At 33.1% G+C, this 15,244-nt stretch overlaps 1 non-coding gene across 1 annotated transcript; it reads left to right on the forward strand.

Annotated features, from left to right (window-relative positions):
* Positions 1-10,964: 10,964 nt before the first annotated feature.
* On the forward strand, positions 10,965-11,037 carry Trnar-acg (transfer RNA arginine (anticodon ACG)). The gene has a single exon. It is a non-coding gene; the product is annotated as a tRNA-Arg (tRNA).
* The last annotated feature ends 4,207 nt before the right edge of the window (positions 11,038-15,244 follow it).

Consider the following 15,244-nt stretch of genomic DNA (forward strand, 5'->3'; position numbering starts at 1 on the left):
ACATATGACAAATTTAGACGTTCGCTGGTGTTTCCTAAAGGTGTTATTTGATGAGAATGGATTTAGGAGTAATAATATAACATTTTCTTTATTATTGTTTATTTCTTATGTATCTAACGTAAGAAATAAGAGACAAATGCAGATAGACATCGAAGTAACATTCGCCTTAGATTATTCTACGTTATTGGCCGTGTCTCATTGGCTTGGCTTCGTAGCAAAAACTGATCTGAAAAGCTTTGTTTTTTCTTCAATGTGACGTCATTCGTCATCGTTCAACTCAATTTTTTTTCTGCGGCGTTTGACCTCTGCCTCGGTGTCATCCTTCTCTGTGAACGATTATGTCTGCAGATTAAGGTCATCTTGACATGTACTAAATGTGAGCTTTGTCGAAATGTTTTATTATTTAACTTTAATGAAGCTTCTTTTATATGTAATGAGATGACTGATGAATGAAAAAGCCTTTCGTGTATATTAACCTTATTCCATTTCTTTAAACCGGAATGAAAGGGATTTGATTCGAAGAGGTTACACTATTTTTACCTTTGGCCAAAATATATCTGAAAATGTGTACCAAAGTAATGTTTGTATAAGTAAACATGTATAAACAAATAAACAGTTCTATTTATTATCGATCACTTTGTATAATCAGAGCAAGCATTCGCTGAATTCTTACCATATGAATATAAATGTACGTTGGTTTTATGTGTGTGCAGTCAGCACCACACATATTCAGGATTTAACCGGCTTCATCCGAAGGAGGAAGTTTTATGGAATATGAAATTCAAAGCGCTCCCCAGTCGCATGTATAAGCCGTTAGGGGAGATGACAACATTAGGTTTTTGCAACTTTTTCAGGGAGGTTTCGACGTCCTCCTACAGACAGAGCCTGGACTTCCCAAATTGGTCACCCATTTTAGTAATGACCAAACTCAACGTTGCTTAACTTCGGTGATCTGACGGAAATCGGTGTGTCAACGTGATTATGCCGTATATAAAACCAACCAACCAAAACCATATATATATATATGGTTGTATGTGAGTCTTGTATTTCAGGTAAAGAGTGGGGTTTATCGCAGAAGAGGCGTCCATTAATTTCAACTGAAGTTAATTGGACACTAGAGCGTTGTTTATGAAAAGAGAGAAGCCCGTTTTTTTTATGCATTACAGTTACATATTAAGCTTTTACTCCGGTAGACCAAGATCGGCGAAAAAAAGATTGAGAGAGATCGTTGTTATGGCTGGTTTTTAAAATGTTGCCATAGATTGTAATGCTGTCTGTGTATATCAACGAATGATCTTAGAATATGAATAAGAACTGCACGCCTGTGGAATTGTCTTCCGTTTTCCTGCTTTCCAGCTGACTACAATATGGTTGTGTTCAAGTCTAAAGTTAATAAGTTCTTGATGAGCCGTTCCATATAAGTTATCAAATTTACCAAATTTTCATTACTAATGATTACTATATTGACCAATTTCTACTGTACACTCTTTAACCCTTATCCTTGAGTGGCCTCTGGGTCTTGATAATGTGGTGATGCCTATGTAAAAAAAAAGAAGGTCATCAATGCAGACCATGAAGAGAGTTGGACATACAGTGGGCCCTTGAGGAACGCAAACGTTGATACTTTGACATTCGAATTCTGCCTATGGTCTACCTGTATAAACCTATCAGACAGAAAGGATTTGATGGTAGAGAGCGCATTACCAGATATTCCCAAGCTGAAAAGATTGTAAAGTAAACCTTTATGCGAAACGTTATATGATATATTTGAAGTTGAATAGCATTTATTGTACGCACTGACATCCTTTTAATTTCCACAAAACTTTAATCTTTGTGAATATTTATTAATGGATGCCTAGAATTATAAAATTCGAAGGTATCTGTATTTTCATGAATAGCTTCCATCCATATTTACCTCATATGTATGAACCAAAATTAATACAAATATAACTTGCATTTGGAGCCTATACGCCTATGTTCATGAAATTATACTGACAGGATAATTAGTTTACAATAAGTAGAAAAAATAAAATTACACAGATGTTAGCAAAGTCCAAGTTAAAGTCATGGACGTATATTCTAAGTTACATTGTAATAGAGAAATTACTTACGGATAGGTGAACACAAGTTGCTGTCAAAATTAAACGACGAGTTAGATATATAGGAGTACCACGTGTGGTAGGTAGGACAGTTGTTTATATAACTCTCTACATGGGCGATGAGACACAAAATCAAATATTGTTTACAAAAGCAAGTGCACTAAGATTAGCACGCTCTGCCCAACAAAAGATGCCTGAGCTGTGTCGCTGGACATTTTATGGCAAAGGGGGGCGTCAAGCACGTAGCATATAGCTAACTTAATAGTAGCTAGCGATGCAAGCTCGTACGAGAATATTAGTTCCAGCTAGGAAATATTATGTTCAAATTTAATAGGACTGGTTAGAGATTAGGTTTATACTCACGAAATTCCATCATAACATACACATACGATTTTTCGCAAACATATGGACTACAAACTGCTACTCACCATTTTCGTTTTAACCAGGAACTGCCCATACACGCAGCGAATAGACGGCAAAGATCGAGAACAATTCCATTAAACTAGAATTTTGAGATAGAACAAAGCTTCTGGAATAAAAAATTATGTCATGGCGACGGATTTTCAACACTTGTCTCGAAACAAAGAGCCATTAGAAGATTCTGTGGGTTTGTTACGAAATCCTTATGGTCGGTTGTTCAAAATGGCTATATAATATTTACATGTACCTTTGTCGCTGGCACAAAGTATATACACACACTGACAGCGACGTAAAACCCACAACACAGCTGATCTACAAAAATATATTACTGTTTTTATTTCACTCCGACAATCAGCTTTTCTGTGACAAATTGTTATTCTTGTTTGGACGTTTACTGAAAAGCGCGAGAGTGTGTCGTTAGACAATTGGCCTATGGTGAAAAAATGGGAACAGTTTCTGCAATCTACTCTCTCTCTCTCTCTCTGACGGACTTTTTCCTGTCTTTGTAGGGATTTTATTCATAATCACAATCTCTCCTATGAAATCTGTAATATTTCCTTTGTCTATTGTCTCAACCGTTCACCGATATCTGCTCAAATATTTCTATGCCGAATTACGCATTCCATTAAACAAAAGGTGGAAATTCTTAACATTTTGAATCCATTTGCGCGTGTAAAACCCACTGACCGAAACTTTGTGAAAATGACACCAACGACGAGAACAATAGCCCGGAGGATCCAAATAATGCGAGTAATTGTCATTAATTTTAAATAATTGCAAGTGAATTATTCCTTAACAATAAATTCGATCTGTACGCATTTATCGCTCCAGGAGAAAGAATCCCGTAATAATTTGGTTGAAGCTCATAAGCAAGACAATTACTAAGCAATTACTGCAATATGTTAAGGAATAGCGAATGAAAATTAAACCCGCGTTGATTTTACTGTTTGCTGAAGATTTGAAATAAGTCTTTCGGAAGAAAGATTCAGGTGTTGTTGTTTTGTAATGGGGAAGGAAACCGTAAAATACACAAAAAATGCATCTGTTTTATATTAATTGAAAAATGATTGTTTGATAGCGCTATTACGATCATTTAATCAGAAAATCTCCGTTATGAAAAATGACGTCACAAAATTCAACCTTTTCCGTTACACAGCATTTATTAAGATTAAAAAATACTCGAGGATAACGTTAATGCAATTGAGATCATAGTGATGATAAACATTATTACAGGATTCGAAAAATTAGCCTATCTATCTATCTATCTATATATATATATATATATATATATATATATATATATATATATAGATATATATATATAGATAGATAGATAGATATGAATGGAAATGTATAAAAAAGAATACGAAAAGTATAAAAGCTTATAACTTTTCTTTATTCGTTTTTAATTGGTGACGTGCAGGAATACAAAATAATAATATTATGAAAAACAATTATTAAAAAACTTTTTTTATAAGTACATAATTTTCGACCGATCCTTCAGTCTTCATCGGTGTAGTGAAAGTATGAGCATGCACGGGGAAAAGGGGGATGGAAAAGGAAGGAAGGTAGAGGAGGAGGAGAAGGAGGAGGTATAGCCAATGAGAAGGTGCCACGTCAGTATTAAATATATACACATATAAGTACGCACATACACACATGCACACAGTACATATACACATACAAACGAAAAATTAAAAATTAAACAGTAAATAAAAATGAGAAACGCGTCTTTAACTGTCTAATCCTTTGAATTCTAACGATATTAGTCATTCTAAGAGAGAATAAGAATCCAAAGGATATAAGACGTTATGAGGAGAAACGCTATGATGCTCATTTGTAATTCAACGGCTATTTCTTGTTCGAAAAAGAACGAAAACGTCGTTTCTAAATTCAACCGTTTTAAGACAAAAACGAAACGCTACTTTTTATTAATTTGTATATTATTATACATACGTATACAAAAAAATACTCACATGTACAAATATATATATATATATATATATATATATATATATATGCACATATGCCTACATAAATGTATGCATATATACACATATACATATACTAACAAACATATATGCACATACATAAGTGCTTGCGCATACATTTACACGTAGAGACAGCTGTACATATATACACAAGTTTACATAAGCGAATGTAGGGAGAGAGAGAGAGGAAGAGGAGAAGAAAGGGACGGGAAACGAAGTATAGGTGTGCGAAAAATACATACATATATACATACATATACGGTAATATGAAGAAAATTAACACTTATATATATATATATATATATAAAGATATATATATATATATATATATATATACATATAACTACATTAAATCACATACACTAATATAAAAAAGTATAATTTTATGCGTAAACTTTAAGTATTTACTTCACCACCGCTACATTGCTACATTATGTAGGTACTAAGTTATAAATATATATATGGCAACTGGGACTAAGTTATAAATATATATATGGCAACTGGGACTAAGTTATAAATATATATATGGCAACTGGGACTAAGTTATAAATATATATATGGCAACTGGGACTAAGTTATAAATATATATATGGCAACTGGGACTAAGTTATAAATATATATATGGCAACTGGGACTAAGTTATAAAGATATATATGGCAACTGGGACTAAGTTATAAATATATATATGGCAACTGGGACTAAGTTATAAATATATATATATGGCAACTGGGACTAAGTTATAAATATATATATGGCAACTGGGACTAAGTTATAAATATATATATGGCAACTGGGACTAAGTTATAAATATATATATGGCAACTGGGACTAAGTTATAAATATATATATGGCAACTGGGACTAAGTTATAAATATATATATGGCAACTGGGACTAAGTTATAAATATATATATGGCAACTGGGACTAAGTTATAAATATATATATGGCAACTGGGACTAAGTTATAAATATATATATGGCAACTGGGACTAAGTTATAAATATATATATGGCAACTGGGACTAAGTTATAAATATATATATGGCAACTGGGACTAAGTTATAAATATATATATGGCAACTGGGACTAAGTTATAAATATATATATGGCAACTGGGACTAAGTTATAAATATATATATGGCAACTGGGACTAAGTTATAAATATATATATGGCAACTGGGACTAAGTTATAAATATATATATGGCAACTGGGACTAAGTTATAAATATATATATGGCAACTGGGACTAAGTTATAAATATATATATGGCAACTGGGACTAAGTTATAAATATATATATGGCAACTGGGACTAAGTTATAAATATATATATGGCAACTGGGACTAAGTTATAAATATATATATGGCAACTGGGACTAAGTTATAAAGATATATATGGCAACTGGGACTAAGTTATAAATATATATATGGCAACTGGGACTAAGTTATAAATATATATATGGCAACTGGGACTAAGTTATAAATATATATATGGCAACGTCTCATCCACGCTAGGATTCGTCAGGCTTAATTGTCGTATATATTTTATAACATACTATATATATATATATATATATATATATATATATATATATATATATATATATACACTAGCATTTCAGCCCGGCGTTGCCCGGGTGTTTGGAGGTGTGTGTTGAGCAAGAAAAAAAAGGTGGTAGAAGGAAGGCACGCTCGAACCCGTACTGCGAAAGAGGAAAAGAACGGGAAAACACTGACGTCTTTGCTTTTACAACCACCGCCAAACCGTAAGTACGTGTCAGACAGATTGTTGGTCAGGATCATAAATCCTCGTCAGGACGACTTAATAAAATTCGTCTTCCACTGAATCTTGTTCTTAAATGAAAGATAAGGAAACTCAATTTTTTTTTTAAAGTGAAAACAAATTAAACTTTAGAGGGAGAGAAGTTATGTGACATATAAAATCCAGACATTGAAGGTAAAAAAGGGGGAAAGATAAGAAGAGAAGAATAAACAGAAAGAACAAAATCAGGTGTAATCAAGATTGTCAATTTAAGGGAAAAGAGAAAGATTTATTAGGAAATCATTAGGCAGAGTGAAAGGGTGAACGTAAATGAACTAAGTATCGAGAGAGAAGAGGAGGTATATATATATATATATATATATATATATAAAAAAAAGGAAATTTGTCCTGAACAAAATAATCAAGCATGAGAAACATGTTAATTAAGGAAGTGGGTTTCAGGGAAACACACTTCATAAGTATATGAAATATTAGCAGCATAACTAATAAAGTGCATACACATACATAACCATATATATATATATATATATATATATATATATATATATATATATATATATATATATACTAGACTATCTGTGACCCTTTGAGTCAGTATGTTATATTAGCTATGGAATTCATGTATGAGTGTGACACTTGTGACGTAAAGAAAATAGTTTTTCTTTTTACATAACAGAAACATTTCTATGAAAGTATATTAAAATGAAAAACAATACAAATAAATATCTCTGAGTCGTTCTGTTTATTATGATTAATCATTAAAAAAAAAAATACAGTTACTGAATTATAAGTGGTTGGCCATACTTATAGGTAAATGTGCACCGAACTTATTATAGTTAAATTCAAATTTTGATATATCTCCTTTTTTTTACATTGTTCATTTCTGAATTAAGTTTAAGTTATTTTAAACCTCACTCTTCCCATGTTAAATAATAATTTCGAAATAATAACGTTAATATTTCAGCGTCCCAATTGTCCTTTTGTTTTTTTTTTTCGCGTTTAAATTATCAAAATAAACAATTGTTAATACTGTCTGCTTTATTTTTTTTTGCATTGTGTGTCTGTGTGTGTACAGTTTCCTACGCAATTACTCTGTCAATTTCCAGTCTACAGACTCGAAATTTTATGTACAGGGTACTGAGATTTGGAAAAATCTTTGTAATCTGTGTTCGGCCAGAAATTTGGCTGTAAAGGGGTCAAAGTTCAACTATTTGACTTTTGAAAACTCTACCAAAATCCTCCGCCAATTATTTGGTATAAACAATTGAAATTTTAGATATAGATTCGTTGGACATGGATCTAACTTAATAACTTGATTTAGTTGTCAAAGTTATAAAAATTGACCGCTTTTTTATGCTCAACATACACATCCAAACACCCGGACAACGCCTGGCTGAAATGCTAGTATCTGAAATATAATTAAAAAGTATATTAAATGTAGGACAGAAAATCAACTAGAATGTAAATATAATTAGAATAAAAAACTAAAAGATAGAATAACTATGAACACTGGATAAACCCGTTGGTATAAGATTTAAATATAAATTATGGATTATATATAACAAAAATAGGTTCGCATTGCTATAAGAGTAGAATAAAAATTAAAACATTAAAATTGATAAAAATGATAGCAAAGTAAAGTGAAAGTTAAAAAGTTGATAGCAATAAGAGGATAAAAAATTATAGTAAAGATTGACAGTTCTGAAATCAGTAGATATAAAGAATAATAAAGCTAAGGGCAAGGAAAATGTTTAACTCAGAATAAAAATAAAAATAAAAGAAGACATATACGACGGTTAGAAGCTTAAATGAAGACTGGGTAGAAGTATGTGTATTAGGGGGATAATTTATATAATTACAAACGAAAATATATGAGGTTACAGGCAGAAAGTCATAAATAGCTTATAAAAGAACTGGCCAGTCATGGACCAAAGCAAACCCTGTCAAACAAAAAACAAAAAACATGCATGTCAAAAAAAAAACAAAAAAAACAACACACACACACATACAAAACAAACACAATTTGGACAACTAAATAGTTCATAGTCAGTTAAAGTAAAAGTAGTTCAAACGAATTTTATAAGAACATATTAAAATGGCAAAGAAGGTGAGATATGTAGTGTCTGCAGTTAATTAAGGTTTCGTTTTCTTTTTTATTTAGTAGCTGTCTCTATCCGGGAATCTAGTAATGAACGGTTTTTAGCTCAAACATAGGTAACAACGTGAGCTGAGTGAGTTGCAGGCGTTAGTTTTCCTTAAGATGTTCCATTTTACAACTGGTGTTAGGTTTTGTTCTTTAATATTTCTATAGTATGTGGCGAGTGAGTTTCTATTTTTATATTTGGTATTATTGAAAGAACATTTATGACTTGAAATTCTGTCTTTGAAGGTGTTATCAGCCATGCCAATATACTATCTATATACATTTGGGTTTCTCTCATAGTAAAAGTAGCTTTGTACACTACGGATGTGATCAAACAATTGCGTTTAAGATGGCATTAAGGCTTGTAATAGTATTTACATGATCTTGTATGTTTGAATTCCGATATATTTGGTTCTATGTTGCTAGTTAATATATTTCTGTTTGTTTTAAACATTCTGTATGTTTTCATGTTTAGGAGAACTTTCTTGTTTGACACTTTCCCTTCTCCCCCTTTCTTACATTGACAATCTTGATTACATATGATTTTGTTCTTTCTTTTTTCCCCCCGTTTCTGTTTTTTCTTTCACTTTCAATACCTGTCACATAAAGCCCTACCGCTCTTTCTCTAAAGTTTAGCTTGTATTATTTTTAAGCAAATTGTTATTTCTTTACCTTTTATTCAAGAACCGAGCTTCTTCTGTGGAAGGCAAACTTCATATACTGACGAAGATTTGTACTCTTACCCAACCATCTGTCCGAAACATTAGCATATCCAGTGTTATGACAATGTAAATATGTCTATATTTATAAATATATACCTCGCTTACTCTAATAACCTCGTTACATTCATGAGTTTTCTCTCTTGAAAACATACAACTTGGCTTATATATATATATATATATATATATATATATATATTAGACATTAAGAGGAGATTAAAGATATATATATATATATATATATATATATATATATATATATATATATATACCCGTTCACATACACTTTTCACGATAAAGCTGGAACCCAGAATTAGATTGCATCGACAACGGACAACGTCAGACCCAAAGTGGGTTTTGATGTACTGCATCTCATCAGTGACGTGCTCCGACATAGGCATGAACCCAGGTCGTCGCACTCATGAAGTGTGTAATACTGACGACCCAACCATATAGGGCCACGGCGCAATCTATTGACTATGCCTTGATTTTTTAAATCCTTATATTTTTTTTTATCCATTTCTACATTCTACGATGTGACTAGCAACGCGTCCTATACAACCAAGATAGTTACTGCTGGTATGCAGGCGGTAGATATCACATCTACAAACATTAACTGAAATTAGCCGACTCCCCAGACACGATTTAGGAACAACATTATTTGTTGAGGGACATCACGTCCCTACGAAGGATGACCCGCTTTTTCCACATATATTAGACATTAAGAGGAGATTATATATATATATATATATATATATATATATATATATATATATATATATATAAATACCCGTTCATATACACCTTTCACGATAAAGCTAGAACCCAGAATTCGCGACTATGTCGGAGCACGTCACTGATGAGATGCAGTACATCGAAACCCACTTTGGGTCTGGCGTTGTCCGTTGTCAATGCAATTGCTCGATTCTATCTAATTCTGGGTTCTAGCTTTATCGTGGAAGGTGTATGTGAATGGGTATATATATATATATACATATATATATATATATATATATATATATATATATATATATGTGTGTGTGTGTAGTCATCGATATACAGTACTGTTTCGTTGTATCACATTTCATCAGTGCCGCTAGACTAGCACCTCTCCCAAGCTGAGGATTGAACTTAGACCCATCGCGTTGACACACTTCCTCATTTGCATATGTTCTTTTTTCGGCTACTGCTGCTAATATGTTCGCACGCTCCTGCTGATATTTTCCAAGGAGTTCACACGCATTCTATAAAAGAGACACTGACACGGAATAAATGTAAAAAAACGAAAAAAAAACATAGAGAGAAAGAGATTACATTTTCTTTAATTCCTCACTTTCACAGAAACATAGAGAGAAAATCAAGAACAAAAGTGAAACAAAAAAAAAATATATCGAAGCAGAACAAATCAAAAGAAAAATAAAGAAATAAAAAATAAAAAATGAAGAAAAAGAATATTGTAAAGAAAAAAAGAAAGGACGAAAAAATTAAATACAAATCGGCATCTATACTGTTAATAAAATTCTAAATGTTTATTTATTTATTTATTTATTTATTTATCTATGTGTGTGTGTGTACCGATACAACTTTCGAACGGATGCACCGAATTGAAAAATTATTTTTTTTCTCTGAAAGGTGTGAGTCCCTAGACTGCCCTTATCTATATATGGTTCGGAACAAACAACGCGGAGTCACACCAAAAGCTCGTAATAAGTTTTTTTCGCCATTTCGTGCAATTGTCGAAAAAGTTATCTGTCCACGTCAACGGAATTTAGAACTGTATACAGTCGCGGTAACATCCTTCGGCGTACGGACAGGACTTATGGCGCAATGGATAACGCGTCTGACTACGGATCAAAAGATTCCAGGTTCGAATCCTGGCAAGTTCGTAATAAGTTTAACCATCATTTTATCCAACGTTTACTCATTATCCTTGCTCTTAGTTAAGGTATTTTTTTTTTCAGTGATTTTGTTTTGTGCATATGAGAAGTTCCCATACTCCGAGTTCACAGGGTAAGCGTTGATTGTAAGGCGATGTTGAGTGTACTTGATGTTGAGTGTACTTGATGTTGAGTGTACTCAAGTTTGTGTTTGACTCGGCGTTGTGTGTGCAGTTATAAATAAAAAAGGGAAAAATGAACAAAATATAGAAATAATATATATATATATATATATATATATATGATTTTCAGAATGTGAGAGATTGTATATAATAAATTCCACAACCAAACAACGTTGCAGCTCACAAAAGCCATGGCAGTCAACTCGAGTATTGGACTTCCGGTTCGTTGACTGCCATGACTCTTGTGAGCTGCGACGTTATTTGGCTGTGGACTTTATTGTGTGTGTATATATATATATATATATATAATGAACAAAATATATAAAATGTATATATATATATATATATATATATAAACTGAACAAAACACATAAAATGAACATAATCAAGAAATCAAGGAAGTAAAACAATAATAAACAAACAAACAAGCAAACAAATAAACAATGCAAGAAAAAAAGACTCTAACAGAAAAAGAAAAAAGAAAAAGAAAGAAGAAAACAAAAGGAGCAGGTATGGAATAAACTAACGGAATTAATTCAAATAAAGAGAGATAGAAAGAAAATGGCATTGGAGAATAAAGATAACAAAAATGACCCTAGAACTGCCAGCGTGTCGAACTTTATTCCGCTGCCCTGCTTTCCAGCGGACTACAATATCATTATCTTCAACTCCAACATAAACAAGTTCTTGTTCAGCCGTTATCGTAAATAATCTAATTATACACGAAAAACTACGGTCAATTACATAAAATAACTTAAAAAGAAAGGTGAACTACAAGTCAAGTGGACCTTTGTTTGATAAAGACACGTAGATTGTCTGCTGAAAATGGGTGTGAGAATAACAAAGAATATGATTGGCTAACTACCTTGACAGAGTACAAAATAGACTTCATGGCTTAGTGAGGGATGCCCTTTTCTCTACCCTGCAACCTCTCTCCTACAAAAGAGACGTTGCGAGCCTATCCTTGTTTTATCGTTATTTCCATGGCAGGTGCTCGTCTGAACTCCAATCTCTGGTCCCCCCTCGCCAATCTTTCACGAAAAACACCCGTCTAGCTGAATCCACTGTGAAAAATTTCCCCCACTCCATATCTGTGCCTAAATCAAAACGCGGATTCCATGAACAAAGCTTCTTTCTTAGAACTGCACGCCTGTGGAACTCTGTTCCGTCTGCCTGCTTCCCACCGGACTACAAATTGGATGTCTTCAAGTCCAATGTTAACAAATTCCTAATGAACCGCCCCCTTAAGTAAACACTTCATCAAATCTCCACACTTACATAATGTACTTGCAATAACACTTATCCCTGAGTGGCTTCCGGGCCTTGATAAGTGGTGATCACTGTGTAAAAAATAAAAAAAATAAGTAAGTAACGACGTGATTATATAAAAACAAACACATCAACCGTTATCCTTGAGTGACATCTGAGCCTTGATAAATGGTGACCCCTTTGTAAAAAAAAAGAAAAAAACAAGAAGAAGAAAAGGAAGAAAGAGGAAAATAAGGATAAAAATGAACGGAAGGGAAATGCAGAATCATTGAAAACAAAAACAGAAATAAATGCAAAAGAAAATGAGAGAGAAAAAAAGTAAGATGTGGTTGTAAAATATAAACAAAACATGAAACGCGAAAAGAAGAAAAAAGCAGAAAACTTAAAAGCAGGAAAGAAGTTTACAAATCCAATAATATGTTTTCTATTTCAAATATTATTGAGCAACTTGACCCTGGGGTCTGGAAAATCTAATAAGAAACCACAGAAAGCAAAAACTCCTGGTGAGATTTACTCACAAAAATAGAAAAGAAGAAGAAAAAAATTAGGAAAACCATTCTTAAGATACGTCCATTAACAACTATTATTAAGATACATCCATAAAATACGTGCATTGGGTGATGAAAGTACACACACACACACACACACACACACATATATATATATATATATATATATATATATATATATATATATATATATATATATATTGATGTATACATAAGACAAATTACATAGTGGTTTGTTTTTAAAAGAAGATTTGGAATCTCATATATATATATATATATATATATATATATATATATATATATATATATATATGTATGTATGCATAAAACCACACAGGAGTGGCACTCGTCTGATAAGACGTTGCAATCATCAATCATCATAAAACCAAAAAATCCAATATTGGTTGCCCTTCACAGTTTGTCACGCAGTGGATAGCAACGTTGAACCCCTACGGTTCCAGGTGAGCATTGTTTGAAGATAGCGGTTTCAATCCTACCCAAACAGGCCCGAGGATTAGTTGGCTAAAACGTGGAGAGACGTAAACAGTGGGATGCAATAATTCCTGGGGATACAGTTGCAAGACACAGCACTTTCATCCCGTCCTGGTTTATAATGACCTGAAGAAAGCGAGAGGATGAGGCGGCCAAAACGTGATGCAACAACAACAAATACGAACATGAGGATAACAGCCCGCAAAAAAAAAAAAATTGAATACAGTCGTCGTAAGAATTCAAATAGTACGAATCACGGATCCTCATCTAAAAAAAATAAATCACAAATATAATTGTTCACATAAAAATTTATAATTTAAAACAACTCTTCTATGTGTTGTTCTAGGGTCGCATTTTCCATGAAATGGGTCCTTAATTTCAACGGTATGCTATGCACTTTTCTCTGGGATTATACATTTAAACGAATAAAACGACACAATAATCATCCGAAGATTGTATGATAATTTTGTTATTTGAACACTTTTGTGAAAGTATGAGGTGTCTAAAATAAGTTCCCAGACTGTTTTAGTGCAGCCATCTTAATTTGAGGTAGCCTCCCTGAAAATGACATATATTATTGGCATACATCTTATGAGATGCCTGAGTAATTTTATGATTTCAGACTCAAATCGAGAGCTACTGCAGGAATCAGAATACACCCTACTAAAGCCTGATGAATTCTAAAAATGAAATCTAGACGTAAGGACACTTTAGAAGAACGATATGCAATAAAAGTTTGTTTTCAACTCGGAAAAAATGACACAGGGACTATAGAATGCTCCAGACTGCTTTTGGACTATCTTGAACAAATCGATCATTAGTTTTTGAGTAGCATAAGAGATTCAAGGAAGGCTGGAAGTCTGTGAGCGACGAGGAGCGGCGTGCTGGGAGTACGGAAGTCAGAACACCAGTTGTTTAGTCAAATTAAGAATTTCATGGATAAGGACCGTCGTGTGTCTATATAGACAATGGGTGCACAGTTTGATGTCAGTGTGGGAACTGTAAAACAAGTATTCGCTAGGAACTGAAAATGCGGAAGATTAGTGCGAATGCACCATTCCACAATTCTGTACTTGACACTGACTATTTGATGAAGAGAGGTATCAAGACAGATGCCCCTCCTCCCATAGTTCAGACCTTGCTCCATGTGACTTTTGGTTATTCCTTAAGCTCAAGGAGAACGTTAAAGGCTGTCGGTATGAGATAACTGAGTAGATAAAAGAGGATGTGACGAGGGTCATTGCCACGCTCAAACAGGAGGACTCCATGAGACCTTCCAGTAGTTGTGTGAATTGGTAAACAAGTTCATAGAAACCGGAAGAGATTACTTCGAAGTGAACTAGAGTTTGATGTTTGCATTATCAATAAAAGTGTCAATACAGAAAAGGTCTGGAAAGTTATTGAAGCCACCTCGCATATATATTTTATTACAAAAGCGATTTCGTTAATGCATATTGTTCTGCATCGAATTATGTTTTTCAAAAGAAAAATGTTTTATCATGAACGCACGTTATATAAGCTGTTCTTGAACCATGTGTCTTTTAATTAATCTGACTTCGGAAAGAGCATGTAAAACCTAATAATGGAAGCAATAAAAATGCATCCCTCGGTGTTCTCGACTGTCATAAAAACAAATATTGTTGCTCAAATGAGAATTTATAACTCACGGTGATTTTTCTATTTGCTACTATCTAACAATAATATACATAAAAAACCGCTGAAGTTAAGCGGTGTTGAGCCTGGTCAGTACGAAATGGGTAACAA

Source organism: Euprymna scolopes, chromosome 31, assembly GCF_053919585.1.
Source record: "Euprymna scolopes isolate OS-2025 chromosome 31, ASM5391958v1, whole genome shotgun sequence".
Lineage (NCBI taxonomy): Eukaryota > Metazoa > Mollusca > Cephalopoda > Sepiida > Sepiolidae > Euprymna > Euprymna scolopes.